We start from the raw sequence: 24348 nt of genomic DNA, 5'->3' as shown, positions 1-24348 counted from the left end.
ATAGGCGGTTTTGTGGGGGCGAGAGAGACTCACGTTTGGTATGTTGCCTCCCAGGTGCAAGGGTACGTGATGTCTCTGATTGTGTTTTCCGGGTCCTTAAGGGGAAGGGGGAGCAGCCCGAAGTCGTGGTCCACATTGGCACCAACGACATAGGTAGGAGGAGGGCTGAGGATGTTAGGCAGACCTTCAGGGAGCTAGGTTGGAAGCTCAGAGTTAGAACAAACAGAGTTTGTTGTCTTTGGTTTGATACCCATGCCACGTGATTGAGAGTCGAGGAATAGGGAGAAAGAACAGTTAAATGCGTGGCTACAGGGATGGTGCAGGAGGGAGGGATTCCGGTATCTGGATAACTGGGGTTCTTTCTGGGAAAGGTGGGACCTATATAAACAGGATGGTCTACACCTGAACCTGAGGGGCACCTTGGGGGGAGGTTTGCTAGTGCTCTTTTGGGGGGTTTAAACTAACTCTGCAGGGGCATGGGAACCTAGACTGTAGCTTTAGGGTGTAGGGAGGTTAGGAACGTGGCATCAATCTCGAAGGAGGGTGCCTGTAAACAGGAAGGTGGCTTGAAGTGTGTATACTTCAATGCGAGAAGTATACGAAATAAGGTAGGTGAACTTGCAGCGTGGGTTGGTACCTGGGATTTCGATGTTGTGGCTATTACGGAGACATGGGTAGAACAGGGACAGGATTGGCTGTTGCAGGTTCCAGGGTTTAAATGTTTTAGTAGGGTCAGAGGTGGGGGTAAAAGAGGGGGAGGTGTGGCATTGCTTGTCAAAGATAGTATTACAGCGGTGCAAAGGACAATGGATGAAGACTCGCCATCTGAGGTAGTTTGGGCTGAGGTTAGAAATAGGAAAGGTGAGGTCACCCTGTTAGGAGTTTTCTACAGGCCTCCTAATAGTCCTAGAGATGTAGAAGAAAGGATTGCGAGGATGATTCAGGAGAAGAGTGAAAGTATGGGGTGGTTGTTATGGGGGACTTTAACTTTCCAGATATTGACTGGGAAAGCTATAGCTTGAGTACGTTAGATGGGTCGGTGTTTGTCCAATGTGTGCAGGAGGGTTTCCTGACACAGTATGTAGACAGGCCAACAAGAGGTGAGGCCATACTGGATTTGGTTCTGGGTAACAAACCAGGCCAGGTGTTAGAATTGGAGGTAGGTGAGCACTTTGGGGACAGTGACCACAATACGGTGACTTTTACTCTAGTGATGGAGAGGGATAAGTGTGCACTGCAGGGCAAGAGTTATAGCTGGGGGCAGGGAAATTATGATGCGGTGAGGCATGACTTAGGATGCGTGGCTTGGAAAAGTAGGCTTCAAGGGAAGGGCGCAATCGATATGTGGAGCTTGTTCAAGGTGCAACTATTGAGTGTCCTTGATGAGTATGTACCTGTCAGGCAGGGAGGAAAGGGTCGTGTCAGGGAGCCGTGGTTTAATAAGGAATTGGAATCCCTTGTTAAAGGGAAGAGGGTGGCCTATGTAAAGATGAGGCGTGAAGGTTCAATTGGGGCGATTGAGAGTTATAAGGTAGCCAGGAAGGATCTAAAGAGAGAGCTAAGAGCAGCAAGGAGGGGACATGAAAAGTCCTTCATTGGTAGGATTAGGGGAAACCCAAAGGCTTTCTATAGGTATGTCAGGAATAAAAGAATGACTAGGGTAGGAATAGGTCCATGCCCTTCCGAAACGTCGATTTCGCTGCTCGTTGGATGCTGCCTGAACTGCTGTGCTCTTCCAGCACCACTAATCCAGTATTTGGTTTTCAGCATCTGAAGTCATTGTTTTTACCTTAGGAATAGGTCCAGTCAAGGATAGTAGTGGGAAGTTGCGTGTGGAGGCTGAAGAGATTGGGGAGACACTGAATGAATACTTTTCGTCAGTATTCACTCAGGAATTGGACATTGTTGCCAATGTGAATATTGAGTCACAATTAATTAGAATGGATGGCTTTGAGGTATGTAGGGAAGAGGTGTTGGAAATTTCTGGAAAATAGATAAGTCCCCTGGGCCTGATGGCATTTATCCTAGGATTCTCTGGGAAGCAAGGGAGGAGATTGCAGAGCCATTGGCCTTGATTTTTATGTCCTCGTCTATAGGAATAGTGCCAGAAGACTGGAGGATAGCAAATGTGGTTCCCTTGTTCAAGAAGGGGAGTAGGGATAACCCTAGTAACTATAGGCTGGTGAGTCTCACTTCTGTTGTGGGCAAAGTCTTAGAGAGAATTGTAAGGGATAGGATTTATGAACATCTGGATAGGAATAAGGTGATCAAGGATAGTCAGCATGGTTTTGTGAAGAGCAGGTCGTGCCTCACAAACCGTATTGAATTCTTTGAGAAGGTGACTAAGGAGGTGGACGAGGGTAAAGCGGTAGATGTGGTGTATATGGATTTTAGTAAGGCGTTTGATAAAGTTCCCCATGGTAGGCTACTGCAAAAAATATGGAGGTATGGCATTGAGGGTGAGTTGGAGATTGGGATTAGGAGTTGGCTGGCTGGAAGAAGACACAGGGTAGTAGTTGATGGTAAAGGTTCATCTTGGAGTGCAGTTACTAGCGGTGTTCCGCAAAGATCTGTTTTGGGACCATTGCTGTTTGTCATTTTTATAAATGACCTGGAGGAGGGGCTAGAAGGTTGGGTGAGCAAGTTTGCAGATGATACGAAAGTCGGTGGAGTTGTTGACAGTGAGGAAGGATGTGGCAGGTTACAGCGGGATATAGATAAGCTGCAGAGCTGGGCAGAAAGGTGGCAAATGGAGTTCAATGTAGGTAAGTGTAAAGTGATTCACTTTGGTAAGAGTAACAAGAAGGTGGGGTACTGGGCTAATGGTCAGATACTTGGTAGTGTGGATGAGCAGAGGGATCTTGGTGTCCACGTACACAGATCTCTGAAAGCTGCCACCCAGGTAAATAGTGCTGTGAAGAAGGCATATGGTGTACTGGCTTTTATTGGTAGAGGAATTGAGTTCCGGAGTCCTGGGGTAATGTTGCAGTTGTGTAAGACTCTGGTGCGGCCGCATCTGGAGTATTGTATGTAGTTTTGGTCGCCATACTATAGGAAGGATGTGGAGGCACTGGAACGGGTGCAGAGGAGGTTTACCAGGATGTTGCCTGGTATGGTAGGAAGATCGTATGAGGAAAGGCTGAGGCACTTGGGGCTGTTTTCATTGGAGAAAAGAAGGTTTAGGGGCGACTTGATAGAGGTGTACAAGATGATTAGGGGTTTAGATAGGGTTGACCGTGAGACCCTTTTTCCACGTATGGAGTCAGCTATTACGAGAGGGCATAGCTTTAAATTAAGGGGTGGTAGGTATAGGACAGATGTTAGGGGTAGATTCTTTACTCAGCGAGTCGTGAGTTCATGGAATGCCCTGCCAGTAGCAGTGGTGGACTCTCCCTCTTTATGGGCATTTAAACGGGCATTGGATAGGCATATGGAGGATAGTGGGCTAGTGTAGCTTAGGTGGACTTGGATCGGCGCAACATCGAGGGCCAAAGGGTCTGTACTGCTCTGTATTTTTCTATGTTCTATGTTCTACACACACTCTCACATACACACAGACACAGGTACACACACACACACACACACACTTTCTCACACTCACAACCCCCACCCCAGGCAGACACACACACACAGCCAGACAAAGACCCACATGCACACATATATTTTGCGTGGTGAATTTGTACTTGCAGAGTTACATTGCACTTTGCTCAAAAACTGTATACATTCATGTAGAACTCTGAGCTCAAAAACTGCATGAATTTATGTAAAACTCTGTAATCTCACTTTTTAGATTAGAATCAATCTAAACATCAGGTCATAGACAGAGAACACAGGGGGCTAACACCTTCAACATATTGTCTAGCTATCACTATTGTTAACAGCTAACCCGAGGATGCCAATTTTAAAAAAGGCTTTGTGATTTACACATGAAAGAAGTGAAACTATCACTGTATTCTAACAGATGAAAGGCTTAACAGACAATCAATTTTTCAATGTATAATTTCAGTTACATCACACTGCAAATTTTTGCTATAAATTCTGTGTTACGATCAAGCCCTCCACAATCACCTGATGAAGGAGCGTCGCTCCGAAAGCTAGTGTGCTTCCAATTAAACCTGTTGGACTATAACCTGGTGTTGTGTGATTTTTAACTCTGACCAATAAAGGAAAGCATACCAAACGCTGCCTTCACTATCCTGTCTACCTGCGACTCCACTTTCTAGGAGCTATGAACCTGCACTCTAAGGTCTCTTTGTTCAGCAACACTCCCTCGGACCTTACCATTAAGTGTATAAGTCCTGCTAAGGTTTGCTTTCCCAAAATGCAGCACCTCGCATTTATCTGAATTAAACTCCATTTGTCACTTCTCAGCTCATTGGCCCATCTGATCAAGTTCCTGTTGTAATCTGAGGTAACCTTCTTTGCTGTCAACTCGGTGTCCAGGTATAAAGATCCTTGAAAGTTGCCACCCAGGTTGATAATTGTTAAGAAGGCATACTGGTGTGTTAGCTTTTATTGGTAGAGGGATTGAGTTTCGGAACCATGAGATCATGCAGTTGTACAAAATTCTGGTGCGGCCACATTTGGAATATTGCAAACAGTTCTGGTCACCGCATCATAGGAAGCATGTGGAAGCTTTGGGAAGGGTTCAGAGGAGATTTACTAGGATATTGCCTGGTATGGAGACAAGGTCTTACGAGGAAAGGCTGATGGACTGGAGACTGCTTTCATTAGAGAGAAAAAGATTGAGAGGCGACTTAATTGAGACATATAAGATAATCAGAGGGTTAGATAGGTTGGACAGTGAGACCCTTTTTCCTCAGATGGCCATGGCTAGCACGAGGGACATAGCTTTAAATTGAGGGGTGATAGATATAGGACAGATGTCAGAGGTAGTTTCTTTACTCAGACAATAGTAGGGGCATGAAACACACTCCCTGCAACAGTAATAGACTCGCCAACTTTAAGGGCATTTAAATGGTCATTGGATAGGCATGTAGATGAGAATGGAATAGTGTAGGTTAGATGGGCTTCAGATTGGTTTTACAGGTCAGCAGAACATCGAAGGCTGAAGGGCCTGTACTGCACTGTAATGTTCTATGTTCTAAGTATAACATTTTTATCTCAAAAGTGTTAATTTATTAAAGGGGATGATTGAAGGACTTGACAGGGTTCATAGAGAGAAAATATTTCCTTCATTGGGAGAATGTACAATCTGAGAGAACAGAAAAATAAGCTTGCCAGGAATATTTTTAAATCAACAAAAGAACAACGATCAGAAATTATGGCAGAAAGTACTTCTTTCTCCAGAGGGTGATGGAAATTCATAACACTGTCCATAAAAAAATATTGTTTTGGGCGTCAGGGCTTAATTGAAACCTTCAACACTGTGATTCATCATTTTATGTTAGGAAATGGAATTAAGGGTTACATAAGGTAGTGGATGAAGTTCAAATCAACCATGCTCAAATTGAATAGCTTAAGTGGTCTGAGGGACTAAATGGTCCACTTCTGCTCCTAGTCTCCATCTAAAATGACAGTGATATTATGGGCTACACTCATTGCACTGATTTTGTCAAACGAAGCATCATCTATAATAGCCTTTGTTCAACTGTTGATTTAAAAATGCAGTGAGAATTTATTTTGCTGTTGTCTTCCTGAAATCAATGGAAGTACGTCCTTCCAAATTGGATTGTTTTACCACTTGATGTGAAAGAATTGCGTGATGGGCTGGGCACTAGCTGTGGGTATTGAAACTGGTCCCATGACTCTGCTAGTGCTTCTCCACACTGACTACAATGATGGGGTAGCTGCTACTGATGACTAACTGTGATTTGTGTGATCTCTGACTGAATACCAGGACTTCATGAAGTGCCTAAGTGTTAGAAATGCTTATTAATTTGGATTATATATAAGTGATATGAACCGTTCAACCTCAAAGTCAATTTCAGTCTTTTGTACAGTCTCATTACTTTAGATTAGATTCCCTACAGTGTGGAAACAGGCTCTTTGGCCCAACAAGTCCACGCCAACTCTCCGAAGAGCAACCCACCTCGACCCATTCTCCTATATTTACCCCTGACTAGTCAACCTAACACTACAGGCAATTTAGCATGGCCAATTCACCTAACCTGCACACCTTCGGACTGTGGGGGGGAAACCGGAGCACCTGGAGGAAACCCAGGGAGAGTGTGCAAACTCCACACAGACAGTTGCCCAAGGTGGGAATTGAACCCAGGTCCCTGGCGCTGTGAGGCAGCAGTGCTAACCACAGAGCCACCGTGCCGCCGCTAAATTATTAGACCCATCTGATTGCCTCAATAAAATCCTACATACAAATCATCTGAATTACATTTTGGTTGCAACTAGTCTGGTGCCTATAGTGTTCTGGACACCCCTGATTCTCCCAATCGATAACTCCGGTCAGAACACCTGTATATATGATGGAATAATGTTGGATTTCTGCAAGCAACTCTTGAATGTTTAGTTTGAAAACAAAAGTTCTAAAACAAGAGTCACGTTCCCTTGCATTTCCACAGAAGGTTTTAGAAGTGCCTTTTATCAAAAAAAGCCCTTATCCATGCCAGTTTCCCATTTTGTTTGACAGTAAATTCTACACTTTCAGTAGAAGCTCTTCTCAATCCCTGATCCAGGACTCCTGTCGGTGGTCTCCTGTCCATTCAGTTACTGGTGGCTGAGCTTTCAACCAGTTTGTCTCACAATTTGGAACTTCGCCTTTCCTGAATGCTCCACTTCACTATATCCCTTCGTTTGAAGTCTTCCTCAAAATCTAACATTATGAGCATACCTTTGATCGCCTGTCCAAACTTCTCTTTTACTGCTCAATGTATATTCCTTCTCTGCAAAGCACCTTGGTATGTTTTTCTATGTTTACATTATTATAAACTGTTGATTTGCTTTTTTTTCCTGAAATGATTTACAAGGATGTTGCAAGGGTTAAAGGATTTGAGCTGTAGGGAGAGGCTGAATAGACTGGGGCTGTTTTCTTTGGAGTATCAGAGGCTGAGGGGTGACCTTATAGAGGGTAGTAAAATCATGAGGAACATGGATAGGATAAATAGATTTGGTCTTTTCCCTTGGGCAGGGCAGTTCAGAACTAGAGGGTGTAGGTTTAGGGTGGGAGGGGAAAGATTTAAAAGGGATCTAATGGGCAACTTTTTCACGCAGAGGGTAGTACGTGTATGGAATTAGCTGCCAGACGAAGTGGTAGTGGCAGCTACAATTAAAGCATTTAAACGGAATCTGGATAGAAAGGGTTTAGAGTGATATGGGCCAAGTGCTGGCAAATGGGACTAGATTAGTTCAGGATATCTGATCGGCATGGAGTTGGACCAATGAGAGAGTTTCAATGCTGTACATCTCTATGACTCTATGCTGTCCTGATACCTGTAGCTGAGAGACCAGATTTGTAGGGAACTTCTCAGCTGCAACCAGTTCTCCAGTAGCAGGTCACCACCAGTTAGCACATAATGCTCACTTGTTAATGTCCACAGCATTTCTTCCTTGACTGGGAATCTTTTAGACACTTGGAATCCTTCAACCGATGTGGCTGCAGCCAGGAGCTACTCGTTCCTGGTCACTAACTGGAGCTGTTTGAGCAGTTCCTAAAGCAGTCTGAACTGAGCTAATCGCAATAATCAGTGTAGCAGGGTCCAGAGATTAATTCAATGCAGTTTATGCTTTGTCATTCCTATAAATACACATGCACAGAATAATTAGAATTTATAGCATAGGAATGGACCATGTTGGTCCAATCTGTCACACAAGTCTTCTCCCACCCTAAATCTATCACCATATCACTTTGATTTTGGCTCCCTTTGTTTCAAATCAATCTATTCAGACATATAATGACACATCTGGAGCAGGTGGGATTTGAACCCAGGTCGCTTGGTGTAGTGGTAAGAACACAACCACTATGCCATTGGAGTGCCCCCCCTCAACCCCCACTGGCCCATCCTCACCCCCGGCCCTTTTTTCTTACATTCTTATCTAGCTTCTCCTTAAATATATTTACACTACTGACCTCAAATATTCCATGTTACGTGATGTGCATTCTTTCCAATTTCTTCATGGATTTATGAGTGACCTTATATTTATAGTCCCTAATCTGTGATTCCCCTCAAAAGGAAACAGTTTTTTTTCTGCATCTGCTCTAGGTTTGAAGATCATCTTTCACCTCTGAAGTTCCATATTAAGTTAACATAACTTGTCTGATTTTCAGAACGAACTTTTAATTAATTCTGACAGTATGTATCATGGGATATGCTGTTATTGTGTCCACCAGAATCCCTAAGACGCCTTGGTGGATTGATTGCAATCAATCCTCCTTACTACTATTCTAATTGGTGAAGGATGCTCACACAGTCTTCAGCAAAAGAGAGGCTCAGCTTTGATAAACAGGAAACTTAACTAAACATAGCAACTCTCAACTCCTCCATTCCTCAACCCCCTCACCCCAATTGTGGGCGGCACAGTGGCACAGTGGTTAGCACTGCTGCCTCACAGCGCCAGAGACCCAGGTTCAATTCCCGCCTCAGGCGACTGACTGTGTGGAGTTTGCACATTCTCCCCGTGTCTGTGTGGGTTGCCTCCAGTGCTCTGGTTTCCTCCCACAACCCAAAAATGTGCAGGTTAGGTGAATTGGCCATGATAAATTGCCCGTAGTGTTAGGTGAAGGGGTAAATGTAGGGGAATGGGTCTGGGTGGGTTCAGCGGGTCGGTGTGGACTTGTTGGGCCGAAGGGCCTGTTTCCACACTGTAAGTAATCTAATCTAGTTATTTTATATCTGAGGTACAACAGTGTCTTTTGTAAGAACTTAACCTGTACAGAAATATAAGTACATAGTGCTATCAGACTTAGCACTGAACTGATACTGTACTAGAATATTCTAATTAGCACATCCCAGGAACAGTCTTTTATATCCCATTAGTCAGAGCTCATCTTGTGATGTCAGTTTACATTTTCAGGTTTAAATACTTTTTGGAGCTGTAGTAGTTTGAGGATATACTGGGCAGCATCTGTAGGGCATCTACAATTTGCTTCATTCCTTAGGCTAATGCTGTTTTTTTTATCCATTTGTGTGACTTGGGCATCGCTGGCTGGCCAGCATTGATAGCCCATCCCTAGTTGCCCTTGAGAAGGAGGTGGTGAGCTGCCTTTTTGAATCACTGCAGTCCACTTGCTGTGGGATGACCCACAATGCCAGTAGGGAGGAATTCCAGGATTTTGTCCCAACAACTGTGAAGGAACGGTGGTATATTTCTAAGTCAGGATGGTGAGTGGCTTGGAGGGGAACTTGCAGGTGGTGGTGTTTCCAAGTACCTGCTAACATTGTCCTTCTAGATAGAAGTGGTCGTGGGTTTGGAAGGTGCTGTCTAAGGATCTTTGGTGAATTTCTGCAGTGCATCTTGTAGATAGTGTACACTGCTGCTACTGAACGTGGAGGTGGAGGGATTGAATGTTTGTAGATGTGGTGCCAATCAAGTGGGTTCCTTTGTCCTGGATGGTGTCAAACCTCTAGAGTGTTGTTGGAGCTGCACTCATCCAGACAAGTGGGAAGTATTCCATCACACTCCTGATTTGTGCCTTATAGATGGTGGATAGACTTAGGGGTGTCAGGAGGTGAGTTACTCGCTGTAGCATCCCTAGTCTGACCTGTTCTTGTAGCTACTGTGTTTATGTGGTGAGTCCAGTTGCATTTCTAGCCAATGATAACCCTAAGGATATTGATAGTTGGGGGATTCAGTGGGTAATATGGTTGACTATCAAGGGGCAGTGGTTAGAGTGTCTCGTATTGGTGATGGTCATTGTCTGGCATTTGTGTGGCACGAATGTTACTTGCCACTTGTCGGCCCAAGCCTGGATATTGTCCACATCTTGTTGCATTTGAGCACGGACTGGTTCACTATCTGAGGAGTCACGAATGGTCTGAACACTGCAATCATCAGCGAACATCCCCACTTCTGACTTTATGACAGACGGAAGTTTGTTGATGAAGCAGCTGAAGATTGTTGGGCCTAGGACACTACCCTGAGGGACTCCTGCAGAGATGTCCTGGAGCTGAGATGACTTACCCTCCACAACCGCAACCATCTTCCTTTGTGCCAGCTATGACTCTAACCAGCAGAGTATTTGCCCCCTGATACCCATTGATTCCAGTTTTGCCAGGGCTCCTTGATGCTCTTACTCGGTTAAATGCAGCCTTGATGTCAAGGGCTGTCCCTCTCTCTTCCCCTCTGGAATTCAGTTCTTTCGTCCATGTTTGAACCAAGGCTGTAATGAGATCAGGAGCTGAGTGACCCTGGCAGAAACCCAAACCTAGGTGTCACTGAGCAGGTTGTTACTGAGCAGATGCTGCTTGATAGCACTGTCGTTCCTTATCCAACAAGTGAAAATATTGTCAGTGGGCAATGACAGGAAACATCAATACAGACATTTCCCAGATTGAATGTATATGTGCTTCTGATGTATCCACTAACTCTGATCTGTTTTGTTTTTAATTCATTCTTGGGAAGTGGATGTCACTGACAAGACAGGCATTCATTGGCCATTATTAGTTACCCTTTAGAGAATAGTTACGGCCACGTTAGTAAATGACTGGAGTCATGTATAAGACAGACAGGAATGAGCACAGTTTTAGCTCTCGAAGGAAGTTTTCCTAAAGGACAGAAATGAACCAGTCATTTTTTTTTCTTCATAATGATCAGCTGCTTCACTGTTACTTCTACAGATACCAGCTTTTGTTTTCAGTTTGTAAGAAAAGAGAATTAAGTTTACAAAGTGCCATGATTTTAAACTCACTGGACCATTAGTCCAGATCAATTATGTAAAACCCAACAGAAGATTCCAGTTTGCTGACTGGCATCTTGCTAGTGGTAATTTGCAATTTAACATATTTTCCCTTTAAATTGACAGGAGTGTTTCTACTAAGAGCACTGCCAGAGGAAGGAATTCAACTGATTTGATTTCATAAACACCATAGAATTGGTGGATGGAGATTTGAACTATCCCTTAGTGTGAAAAAAGCTTTGTTTGGCTGGGTAAGGTGCTAGCCTTATTTAATTTGGCAAAGTCATCTAAAAGTAACGAGCTTGGTTTTGGGTGGATGTTTCAATGAATTGTCCTGTGTCTGGTAGCCACTGGTTCCTCTAAGTCAGGCAATAGCCATCTGAATACTGCTGGCCCAAAGGCTGTCTACTAATGGAAGGTTGTGCTAGATGATGTACGATCCTGCGGTCAGGTATGTGATCCACATGAACCTGGGACCTTTTTGCTCCCTGAAGTACTTTTGAGTATCTGGACATATCTGTGGTAAATAACATTCTTGGTTAATCTCGCAATCCCTTCATAAACAGGGGCACAGTAGAAGAGCAGGGAGATTTTGATGAACTTATGTAAGACACTGGTTAGACCTCAGCTAGAGGAGAGTGACCTTATAGAAATTTATAAAATCATGAGCATGGATAGGGTGAATATTCAAGGTCTTTTCACCAGGGCAGGGGAGTCCAAAACTGGAGGGCATAAGTTTAAGTTGAGAGGGGAAAGATTTAAACGGGATCTAAGGGTCAACATTTTCATGCAGAGGCTGATGTTTGTATGGAATGAACTGCCAGAGAAGGTGGTGAAGGCTGGTACAATTACAACATTTTAAATGGCATCTGGATAGGTACATAAATAGTAAGTGCTAATGAGATATGGGCTAAATGCTGGCAAATGGGACTAGATGAACTTAGGATATCTAGTTGACATAGATGAATTGGATCAAAGTGTGTTTCTGTGCTGTACATCTCTATGAATCTAGTTCTGATTGCTACACTTTAGGAAGGGTATAATTGAAAGAGGTTTATGAGAATGATTCCAAGGATGAGACATTTCAATTATAAGGGAAGATTGGAAAAGCTGAGACTGTTTTCCTTGGACAGAAGAAGGCTAAAAGGAGGTTTGATACAGGCTTTCAAGATCACAAGGTGTCTGGACTGAGTGGATAGAGAGAAACTTTTCCCACACATAATGGGAACCAGTCTTAGAGGGCACAGTCTTAGAGTGTTTTCCAAAAGAAGCAAATATGAAGGAAAAAAATGTTTTCATATAGTTAGGGTTTAGAGTGCATTGTCTGTAAATGTCAAGGCAGGTTCCATTGAGACATTTAAGAGGGTGTTGGACAAATACTTAAATAGAAGCAACTTGCAGGATTATGGGGAAAAGGCAGGAATATTGGCATTAAGTTAAACTACTGGTGCAAGCAAAACAGATTGAATGGCCTCTTTTCTCGGCTTAACAATTCCGAGATTCAAGGTTTTTCCAAGTTTCAACTTAAAATTTCCAAAATGTAATAATGTTGTGTATTTGGAGGGGATGAGGGGTATTTCCAGGGGGGAAGTTCGTGTGATGGAACTTCCAGGAATATACCCAACCATAGTTGGCCTGCTGCATAGCTAGATCTATCAAAGTAGGAAGATGTAGTTTGTGCTTGTTTACTACAAAAGTAACAAGCCGACTTTGAAACTGATGCAGATCCTTGGCTACACTATTTTCATCCCTTACATTAAATGAACATGTCAAAGGCATTAAAATGATGCAAGAGAGAGTCACTACAGCAATACAAGGGATGAAAGGATCAAGCTGTGAGGACTTCCAGAGAAAAAGAGTTCTCCTCATTAGAATAAAGAAGATTAGCAGGCTATCTGATAGAACTATTCAAAGTTATGAGAGATGTTGACAAGTTTAACCTATTACCACTGATTGATGAGCTAATCACTGGAATACAGATTTTAAACTGTCACAATAACAGTGAAAGAATGATCCAAATAAATAATGTCCACAGAGGTATGTAATATATGTCTAAGTATCATTAGAACGGAATCCAAAATTAAAGGAATTAAAAGGGCAATAAATAAATACTTGAAAATAGCATTATTGAAAAATAAGGAGATGAGTCAAAATTAATCGGCTTCTCAAAGAGATAATATAATTTGATGGGCTGAATTGCCTGCTTTTGTATGTAAAGCTCTGCATCTTCCATACTGAAGTTGAGAAAACAGCCTCCATTTGTTTTCCATTTCACTCCTGATCCAACACTAGTCTTTCACTGCAGTTAAATGGTTAGTCCCTGGCAATGCCACGTTACGAATGGCTGAGTGTTACTCCTCCCCCTGAAATCAGTCCACACAGATTCAGCCCAGGCTGCTGTTGTTGTTAGGCCATGTGAACAAAGTGAATTCATCTTTGTTTCCATTGTCAAGTCTCGTGCAAGCAGATATACATCATAGATGCTCATGTGTGGCCAGATGATGCACTTCTACAGGTCTCTGAGCAAAGCTAATGAAGCTGGAGAAAGTGAGGACTGCAGATGCTGGAGATCAGAGCTGAAAATGTGTTGCTGGAAAAGCGCAGCAGGGCAGGCAGCATCACAGGAGCAGGAGAATCGACGTTTCGGGCATGAGCCCTTCTTCAGTTTCCTGAAGAAGGGCTCATGCCCGAAACGTCGATTCTCCTGCTCCTTGGATGCTGCCTGACCTGCTGCGCTTTTCCAGCAACACATTTTCAGTAATGAAGCTGGTGGGACAACTTACTGACAGCTTGGTAGCCTATAAAATTTGGCCATAGTTTTCACAATCTTCCATCATGACATTACTGTAGAGAATGTTATGGATCAGACCGAACCCCCTCAAAATATATTAAGAAGATAGCCTAGACCCTAACTTTTTCTTATTTTAAAGGTAATTGTAAGATGTTGCCTTCCAGATTCAATTGGATTGATCAAACTACTCGACTTTAAGAAAAAAACGCTTAATTTTTACACTACACTTAACATATAGACAAAATAAAAAGAAAAGAATCGGCTAAGCTGTAACTATCAATGCTTAACAAAATTATTAACTACTACTACTAATTAATTGTTCCCATACAGTAACATCCGATAAGCACACCCTTGGAAAAGACAAATTCAGTAAAATAGATTGTCTCACCCGCAATTCTAGCAGCAGGAAGAGAAGCCCAGCTTTTGGCTGTAACTGAGAGAGAATAAGAGCTTCCACATCCAGCTCCAAGACCTCAGCAACTGCAGAAAGCTAAAACTAAAAATCCTGGTTCTGTGGAAGCTTGACCCCACCCATTCAGGCTGCTTCTATTATTCCAACTTTTATTTTTAAAAAACCCAAGTCCTCAAAATCTGTTTACTTTATTGGCTTTGAGCAGACTGTATCTCTGTCTCAACCTTTCATCATAAAAAAAGGACGAAATACATCTCTTAAAGCCGCAGTATCATCACAAACAACATGACTAGACATTTTCAGCAGCATTTAAGGCATGTCCTGGAGACTAATCAGTATTCTGATAAAAACATGCAAGATCCCTATAGAATGTCAGGATATTTCTTTAAGTTGTTTTGATTGAAATTGATTCTTTAATTATTTAAGCGTGTCTTTCCTTCCCCTGTGGATTCTGAATCAATTGAAATTTTCATGACTATAATTGACAGGCTTTTATTAGATAAATGCATTAAGCAATATTGTACAAATGTAGCTGAGCAAAATTGAGATACTAATCCCATTAGTGCAGGACAAGACTAGAGGAGCTGAATGGCTTGCTCCTGCGGCCAGTGGTATTGTGCAGTCTAGGTCTGACGTCCATAGGCAGCGCAAGTGAAGGGTCATGAGAAGTATCCAGCATTGATTGTACTGATCCAGATTGTGGAGGTGCAGTTACATACATATACAAAAGAAGTGACATAAAGGAAGAGGCAATGGCAATAGGGTGGAGAATTTTCAGACAAGAATTCCAGATTTAGGGCCAAAGCTGCAGAAGATGACCATGGAACAAAGAATTGGAGTAAAATAGATGTCTTGAAACTAAAAGGAGGTTGTAGACATGGGGAGCAGTGATTCCATGGTCAGATTTGAACACAAAGGTGAGAATTTTCAATATGTTGTTTGATCAAGAGCCAGTGTTGGTCAGTAAGTACAGGAAGGCAGGATGGCCACAGTTTGCACAGCCTGATGAGTTAGCTGATCCTGGGAAAACTGGCAGAGAAACAGGACAGTTTTGCCTCAGCATCCTTGGGCTCAGGAGAGGGAACCTTAAAACAACTTTCTTAGACTTGATTATTAAGCAGTGCTGCACCTGGAAGGGAGTGTGTTGGATGAGGACTGGATCAAACTGTGATATCTTCCATGGTGTGGTCCATTTATTGAGTTTGCGAATGAAGAATGGTAAATTGGATGGAATAACAGAGGGTGATCAACTACCCTAAACCTTCAAAATAGATGGGGGGGGGGGGAAGAATTTCTACTGAAGGAATGTTAATGAAGCTAACATTTTCACTGATTTAGAATCCTACTATCATGGAGCATATCCTGATCAGAGTATAAAGACCCTCTTTGTTTCAACTGACACAGTGAGGTTGAGGTTTGCCTGTTATGTGAGGCATGCTGAGCATGTAGCTACTTCATGGATTAAGTGCAGTGATGTTGTTCAGTTGAACTGGTTAGTTTTACTCTGTTTTCCATTGTACTGAGAGGAGAGCAGATTTATTGATCTCCTTATATGAGACCAACAGCAATTTAGGCTCCAGTGTTGTGGTAATCAGTGTCACGCATCAGCCTATCTGAGCTTTGCATCTGGTATTCAAAAATAATGGGAAAAAGGACAACTGCATTCTGGAATACAGAAATAGTGAGAAAGGGTTCAATCCCTGTTGTGGGAAGGGAGTATTGTTGGTGGCGATGACAATAAATTTTAAGCACCACTGTGATTGTGCTGAATTCCTTGAATAGATAATGTGTCAGCCATTCATTTCACAGTTTGTGCCTATGACAGTAAAATCAGAACATCACACTTTTTTTAGGTCATGGGGACATCTATATATACATAACACTTTTTAGTGCAGGGACCTAGCACACAACGATACATATCAACTTTCCACATTCTATCAAATGTATTCCCATTTACTTTGAGCTTAATTTGCCTGTTAGATAATAACACTGAGAATAATACAACACATTCCTTTTCAATATTATCCTATTTATATTATTAAAACCAAATAGGGGTCATCTTTATTTGCCTAATGAACATGGTTATAGTTTCATTCATTGATGTTTTTCTCTGATTTGTTGAGAAAGTATTGACGCAGATAGTTCAAGATGTCAGCAATTTAGACTCTACTGTAAATTGTCTACATTTCCACTTCAACAATATTAAATTAACATCTCAACCATCTACACCCTTAATTCAAATCTCCAAAAATCTATGATCTCACTGAAGAAGCACTCAGTCAGTATACCAACTATTCACTGCAGAAAATAAACACTTGGTCGAAATTCTCGCCACCCACATTCCCAAACAACAAGATTTGAGTTCTTCAAATGCCATCTACATCCTTGATGTAATTTAATGTTCAGGCCAGTAAAACTACTCTGCTGAGACACAGTGGGAATTTTACAAATAAATAAATCTTGAGATATCATGGTGGGGGAAATAAATACGACTGTTCCTGTAATGATGAGAAAGCTACCAATTACAGGAAACTGGTAATCAGACATGAGTTTGTTTGGTTCCCAAAGGATTCGATAAGACATTATTTGTACAAGTAGATGGTGGATTCAATGTTAAATGCTTGCTGAGCTTTGTGAGTCACACAGTCTTCTATCATTTTCACATGCTGACAAATTCCATTGTGTTAGTCAATTGGGAGGGATAAACACTTGATATTTCCTGAGAAACTTGTTCTCTCTCTCTCTCTCTTTGTCTTGTCTCTCTTTCTCTCTCTCTCTCTCTCTCTCTCTGTCTTGTCTCTGTCTCTCTCGTGCACACACACACACATACAAGTTTGAGGTGAAGTTGTATTTGCAGAATTATATTTACAGATACATTCTATTTTGCTCAAAAAATATGCAGTCAATCCATAAAATATTCTGTAAATTCTACTTTGGAAATAGACAAGTCTGAGTCAAGATCGGGATTCAGACAGACTCTGACCTCACACCTTTTAAGGCATTGTCTGAGCTGAGATGTCACCTTTTTTTTATAAAGCCTTAACTTATCTTTAGAATGTGACTTCAAAGAAATTCTGGGATTTACATATTAATGAACTGAAACCTTAAACCATTCTAAAAGATGAAAGACTTAACAACAACCGAGGTTTGTTAAATATATCGTTCTACTTGCATGACACTGTCATCTTTTGCTATAAATTCTGTGTCTTATGGTCCTACTCCACAATCACCTGAAGAAGGAGCGGCACTCCAAAAGTTAGTGCTTTTAAATAAACCTGTTGGACTATAACCTGGTGTTGTGTGATTTTTTTTTAAACCTTGTCCACCACAGTCCCACACTGGCTCCTTCACATCACCTCTCTCCTCTGTCTGTCTCTATCTCTGTCCTCCATCTCTCTTCCCTCTCTCCTCCCTCTCTCCTCTGTCTATCTGTCCCTCTCCCTCTCTCCTCAGTCTATCTGTCCCTCTCTCCTCCCCCTCTCTCCTCTGTCTGTCTGTCCCTTTCTCTCTCCCTCCCCCTCTCTCCTCTGTCAGTCTGTCCCTCTCCCCCTCTCTCCTCTGTCAGTCTGTCCCTCTCCCCCTCTCTCCTCTGTCTGTCTGTCCCTCTCCCCCTCTCTCCTCTGTCTGTCTGTCCCTCTCTCCTCTGTCTGTCTGTCCCTCTCCCCCTCTCTCCTCTGTCTCTTTGTGTGTGTCTATGGTGTCACTAGCTGACAGTTCACTGTTACCATGCAGGTGGCAATATTGCCATGGCCAGTCTGATCTGGCTGCAGTCAGATGTGTCAGACAGACCCCAAGTAAAAAAAAAAGTCCCACCGAGGATGAAGGTTTAAGGTGATGGGATGACATGTTTGAGGATTTCCCAACGCCAGCTTGCACCATTAAATCTGCCATGCTCCCTGATTGACATGGGCATCTCTCCTACTACAGGCAAAACAGGTCAAATATTGACAGCAGGATAAGGCTCTTGAGGTGGTTGGGCCACCTGATGCTTTCCTCATCTTCCACCCCAGAAAATCTCGTCCAGATCAGGAGCGGGAAGTCTTTCTCCAGACCTGCCAGTAGAGTAGGGTAAAATCCCGCCTCAGGAATGGAGCTCAGACTGCAAGGCAAGTGCTGTTAACTGAGCCAAATTGATGTTCCTGTGTCTCTGAGATGTAAATGAAGGACACTGATGCACTTAGACCTATAAGATATAGGGGTAGAATTAAGCCATTCAGCTCAACGACTGCTCCACCATTCAATCATGGATGATATCTCCCTCAACCCCATTCTCCTGCCTTCTCCCTGTAACCTTTGATCCCCTTACCAATCAAGATCCTATCAATCTGTCTTAAACGAACTCGATGACTTGGCCTCCACAGCCTTCTATGGAAGTGAGTTGAACAGATTCCACCACCCTCTGATTGAAATTACTTGGCATTGTCACTATTCTTTTAAACTTCCTTTTAATTGAATGTAGTTTCCGATTATTAAATTTAGTCATGCAGCAACTCGAGTTGAGATTGTGGATAGATGATGTTCTTTCAATCCTTTGCCAATGCCATTCTTGAGGCAGTCGTCAAAGAAGTACTTCAGAATAGGGTGATAATAACATGCATTCAAAGTTTCATTCCTTATTGTTCCGAGATTGATAGAACTTTGTCCAGAAAGGGTCTGAAGAGATACAGAACAATGGAGGCTAAGTAGAATTCTATTATAGATCAGCCATGATTTAATAAAATGGCAGATGAGACTTGTGGGATGAATGGCCAATTTCTGATCCTTGGTATTAGCTGCAGAAGGATATCATTCCAATCAGAAAGTGGAATACTTAGCCTGAAGGACTTATAGAACCTCATGTAGTTGAGTTAATGTTACTAAAGGTTCACGCATTAAATCAGATAATTATTCAGCATCAGCAGCCTGTACTAATTCAGTTCTTCTTCAAGGTCAATAACCCTTTCCAAACAGCAACACTCTTGGTGTCCTTACAGTTTACTGTTTAAACTGAAGTATTCATGGATTGATTGAAGTGAATTGAACAAAATGGTGGGTCATTAATATTAATCAGACTCTTTGTAAACTGAATGTTAGAACAGAGTCTAGATTAGAGTGGTGCTGGAAAAGCACAGCAGGTCAGGCAGCATCCGAGGAGCAGGAAAACCGACGTTTCGGGCAAAAGCCCTTCATCAGGAAAGCTGATGGTAAAGTTCCTTCCTTATGCATGCCTGATGCCAGGGTAAAGCTTCCTACATTCAAGTGGGACTCTCATGGTTATATCACCATTTAAAATGGGAACCCTGATACCAAGGGCTGCTGGTTTAACAATGGGTTCTAATGATAGGATTTGTATAGAGAAAATGACTCGAACGATGACATTCATTTTGTAAGAAAGGTACCTTACTATAGAAGTCCTTGTATAGAAAAGGAACAGGGTAGTGGCATTCCCTCCTTGAAAATTCCTACAATATCTTGTCTTGATGCAGTGTGTCTACCAGCTATAATCTGCAGAATGAGACAGGCTCCTAGCAGCCCACACAAATCTGTCTGACAACTGGCCTCAATTCAGTCTGCTGTTACACCAATTAATCTTTACCGGTGACATCTTGTAGCCTGAATTTTAATATCTGCTTCGATCTCTTGAACACTTCTGTTGCATGGGCAATAATTCTTGGTAGCCTATCTGGATCTCCCACCTGTTATAGTGGTGGAAGCAAGAAGTTGGCGGAGTATTAATCATGTCACCTCGCAAGTTGCAGATGAAAAAAACTGCAATGTACGGCAAGGCTGAGATTTAAAGCCGCTCTGTGCCTTTTCAAAATCAACTTTATTTCCCTTGGAATGTTTGCTGTCACCAAGTACTGCGAATTAAAACATTTTTCAACCAGGGCTCACAGCTCCCTCTGTGCTGACCCTTCAAGCTTACCAATTTCATAATCATAGAATTGATTTATGAGATGTAGACATCACTGCAACGCCAACATTTCCTGCACATCCCTTGTTGTCACTGAGAAGTGGTGATGACTGCGACTGTGTTTAATGCAGGAAGTGTCAGGATGTTGATGCAGCAAGAGTAAAGGATGCGTCAGACTAGTTCAAAACCAGGACGGTGGTGTGACTTGGTGGGGAACTTGAAAGTGGTGCTATCCCAACCATTTACAATATAGGAGGAAGTCATTCCATTCAGTAAAGTCCACATTTGCTCTTTCAAAAATTAATTCTGTTAGTTCACCACCTTCCGACATAACCTAGATGCTTCAGCTATTTAGTCAATTCCCTTCTGAAGGTTGCTATATGATTTGTATCTATCACCATATCAGGCATTGCAATTGGAATGTTAACCACATTTCCACGATCTGAAACCTTCTTGATTTTAAACACCTGCACCAAATCTATTCTTAGCCTTCACTGCTCAAATAAAAATGCCCCAACTTCTCCAGTCTACCTACATAACTGAATGCCTCAATCCTGGAACCATTTTAATGAGTCATTTCGCCAATCATTCTTAACCAACTTGTTCCCTGGGAAGAGTGGTGCTCAGATCTGTACACAGTCCTCCTGCTGGGATTGAATTGTGTTCTATATAAATTTTGCAGAGCTTCCTTTGTTGTGCTCAGTGATTGTAGGTTACAGTCAGATTGAAGGTAACGCTTTGAAGTACTTTATAAAGAGGTGAATTAAGATCAAGATATATTGAAAGCAACAAGTGATATTATAATGAATGCATCTTGTTTTAAATATCTCTGTATTGATTAGTTGTCAATTTAGGGCAAATGTTGCTAATCTCCTTTAAGAATCCCACACCAGAATTCATATAAATGAGCCAGGCAGAATGAATTCTACCTTCAAAATAAATGCTGGAGAAACTCACTGGAGAGAGAAACAGAGTGAATGTTTTGAGTCTGATTTGGGACTACTTCTGCATTTAAACTGTGCATGCATTTAGTCTGTGAGTCTACTTGATAATGCACTAAAAGAATAACTCTGTTGCTACCTATAACATATGACCTTGATATTGATTTTCGCAGTCAACACTTTTTGGAAGCAAGAAAAGAAGATCAGCATTAAAGTTTTGGCAGCAGACAGAAATCATTTGGAAATCATTGCACCAATGCTGATTTTCTTGATTGCAGAATTCTGATGGTCTGATACTGAAGTTATTACAGACGGTTGGATACATCCACAGAATTTTCATGCATTTACATATATATTTATATTAAAAGAACAGAGAAGCTTGCAATCAATACGTATCTGATCAAAGTTCTGATTTTTGACCTGTTGTCTTGATGGTGATAAAAAGTAGACTATTAATTTTCAAATTCCATCAACTGATTTTAATAGTTGGGACTGTAATTCTTTAAAATTGTTTTTGAAAAAAAAAATGATTTAGCATGGCCAGGAAAGGAAAGGTGACAAAAGATGACAGGGCAAAATCGCAGATGTGTTTAACAGATACCCTTTTGGTGAACTTAAAGGTGAACCAGAGGAGTTTTCAGACAGGCCAGAATAATACAAAGTTGAAGCTTCACATAGTGCAATAGCTATAGGGAAGTATACTAGAAGCTGAACATTCACCTGATAGCAGTCATGTTCCAGGGAAAGTAGAACAGGTTAGAACAACACCTATTTTGGATACACAGAGAAAAGGGAAGGAAACATGACCCAACTCAATTACAATGGTGATGCCGACCAGGGGCATACCTGGGAGATGAACAAAGAGTTAACCACTGGGAGATCAAATGAACAGAACTAAGTTTCAAACCTCAACCAATTTGTTTGGATTAATATTCAATGAGTATGTGGTGTTAGATACAAGTCTAGATACCCTGAAGGAGGAAAACATCAGATTGCCATTTGATGTCTAGTGCAATTTGATTGTACTAGACATCAAATTTGGAAAAGTGCCAGTATGCAGGACATGAATTCTGAAACTAGGCAGTGAAGGATTAAAGCTCCAAGCGATAGCACAGCTCGGGGTACAAGTCCAGCTGCCATTCCCAAAACAGGTTTTGAATCAGGTTAGAATGGAGACAGTGACTATGTGTGTGCTATTGTTGTAATTTCTGTTACATTATTTCATTCAACCTTGTAACAGAATGCCCAATGTAAGCAAAATGGAGAAATATTGTTTATGTCCTTTTCTTGTGGTGAGGAATGTTATGATAGTGTTTAAAAAGTAGACTATTGATTTTCAAATTCCATTATCTGATTTTAATACCTAGAGCCTTCAGGGACTAAAAACGTTTTAAAAAGGAAAAACATGGATGTAAAATGACCACATCAATTAGCTGACGACACAAGTTAGCTAGACTTCATGAAACCAACATAGATTAAATTTTAAAAATACAGTGCGCAGATTCCTCAAGAACAAACCACGACAAGCAGACCAAACACAGCCAGACACCCTAACCACCTTACCATACATCAAAAGAAGTTTCAGAAATGTCAGCCAGACTACTAAGACCCCTCGGAATCCTAGTAGCACACAAACCCACCAACACTCTCAAACAAAAACTAACAAACTTAAAAGACCCAGTACAACCCATGGACAAAACCAACGTCATCTATAAAATTCCATGCAAGGACTGCCACAAACACTACGTAGGACAGACAGGAAGAATGTTAGCCACCAGGATACACGAACACCAGCTAGCCACAAAAAGACACGACCCTCTCTTCCTCGTAGTCCTACACACAGATGAAAAAAAACGCCATTTCGACTGGGACAACACATCTATCCTGGGACAGGCTAAGCAAAGACATGCCAGAGAATTCCTAGAGGCCTGGCACTCCAACCACAACGCCATAAACAAACACATAGATCTAGATGCCATCTATCAACCCCTCAGAACCGGAAATGACATCGCCACAAACCCCAGGAATCCCATCCAGGAGAAAGAAATAAATAGAAAGCAGGAGACAACAGCTTCGCTTCACTTGGAGGTCACCACTGATGATGTTACCTAGCCAGGTAATGAAACGTCTGGATATCAAACCTATAGCTCAGCGAGCAAACCTACACCCTAAATAAAAATAAAATAATAGAATTGATAGAATAAACAAAATTGTCTGAACTGAAATTAGTATTATTCTTAACAGAAACTGAAAACAAGTCCAGTTGATCAGGTGTAAAAAAAAATCCTCTTATTTGATGTACATTTGTATGGTACTTTTCGCCTATTGAAGATTAAAAACATTGTCTATAATTATAAATTTGTAAACAAGGAATACACAACCAGTTATATTTCAAGGAGCTGCTTTTGGCAGAGCAGTGTACTGAAATGACCTGGAGAAAATTCTCTTTAACCTCTTCAAAAGAGAAAATGCCTGGTTACAGAGCTGATTAATTGAACTATTCAAACACCCAGAACTCAAAGAACAATGGAAACGTTGAATACTGCTGAGGATACAAGACACCAATTAAACAACCATGGACTCAGGCTAAAGCCTTTGCGTCTTAAGGACATATCAAGGACTTTATACGTATTTTTATCACTTTCCTTTTGATCTGTACACCATCCTTTTTCAGCTCTGTACCTCTTTGCGCATGTGCTTGATGCTGCATCTTCATTTTTTTAATGGAATCGGAGGTAATAAAATTACTCTTCCTTTTCACTCAAATAAACCTTATTGTTGGCTCCTTATTGTTTCTGGTGAACTAGTTAAGTACTTTGAAATTGGAAAGGTATTACCTAGTGCTAAAAGGAACATAAAACCTTTGATGCACCAACTGAAGAGATTAAAAAGAAAGATGCTGATTCATTCTTCATCACTGTTCATAACAGGCTTTATACTGAATCCTGTTTCAAATCCTATCTGGCATATTTGAGTTAGTACATTCATTCTAAAGTTCAATGTTTTTAAAGGGTGGCACGGTGGCTCAGTGATTAGCACCAGTGCCAGGGACCCGAGTTCAATTCCAGCCTCTACCAGTTTTAGTATGCTTCACTGTTTCAATGTATCTCAGACTTATTTGCTTCAGGTACTTATAAAGTACAAATAGACAAAGTTTCTGTATAAATGTATAGTTTCTCTATAAATAGAAATATCATGTTGCCAGAGAAATTTCAGAACTACTAATACATTTGTGGTTTGGAGAAGCCAGTGTTGGACCGGGGTGGACAAAGCTAAAGATCACACAACAGGTGTGTGATCCAACAGGTTTATTTGGAGTCACTAGCTTTTGAAGTGATGCTTATTCGTCACATTGTTGTGGAACAGGACCATAAGACTCAGAATTTATAGCAAAGGATTACAGTGTCATGTGGCTGAAAGTTATTAAACAAACTTAGATTAAGTCTTTCATCTTTCAGAATGGTTTTGCTAGTTTGGTTCATTAATATGTAAACCCCAGAA

At 41.6% G+C, this 24348-nt stretch overlaps 1 long non-coding RNA gene across 2 annotated transcripts in view; it reads left to right on the top strand.

The window, feature by feature from the left end:
- The window catches only part of LOC140487849 (uncharacterized), a 160195-nt gene that overhangs the window by 122359 nt on the left and 13488 nt on the right, over window positions 1-24348 (top strand). The window contains exon 5 of one of the 2 annotated variants that reach the window (XR_011962954.1): window positions 21021-21076. The exons of the other annotated variant lie outside the window; for it this stretch is intronic. This is a non-coding gene — a long non-coding RNA (uncharacterized lncRNA). Of the gene's footprint in view, window positions 1-21020; window positions 21077-24348 lie in introns of those variants that run through there. 2 annotated transcript variants of the gene reach the window in all.

This window comes from Chiloscyllium punctatum, chromosome 17, assembly GCF_047496795.1.
Source record: "Chiloscyllium punctatum isolate Juve2018m chromosome 17, sChiPun1.3, whole genome shotgun sequence".
Lineage (NCBI taxonomy): Eukaryota > Metazoa > Chordata > Chondrichthyes > Orectolobiformes > Hemiscylliidae > Chiloscyllium > Chiloscyllium punctatum.
The sequence above is the reverse complement of the archived record's forward strand: the minus strand, read 5'-3'. Positions and strand labels throughout refer to the sequence as shown.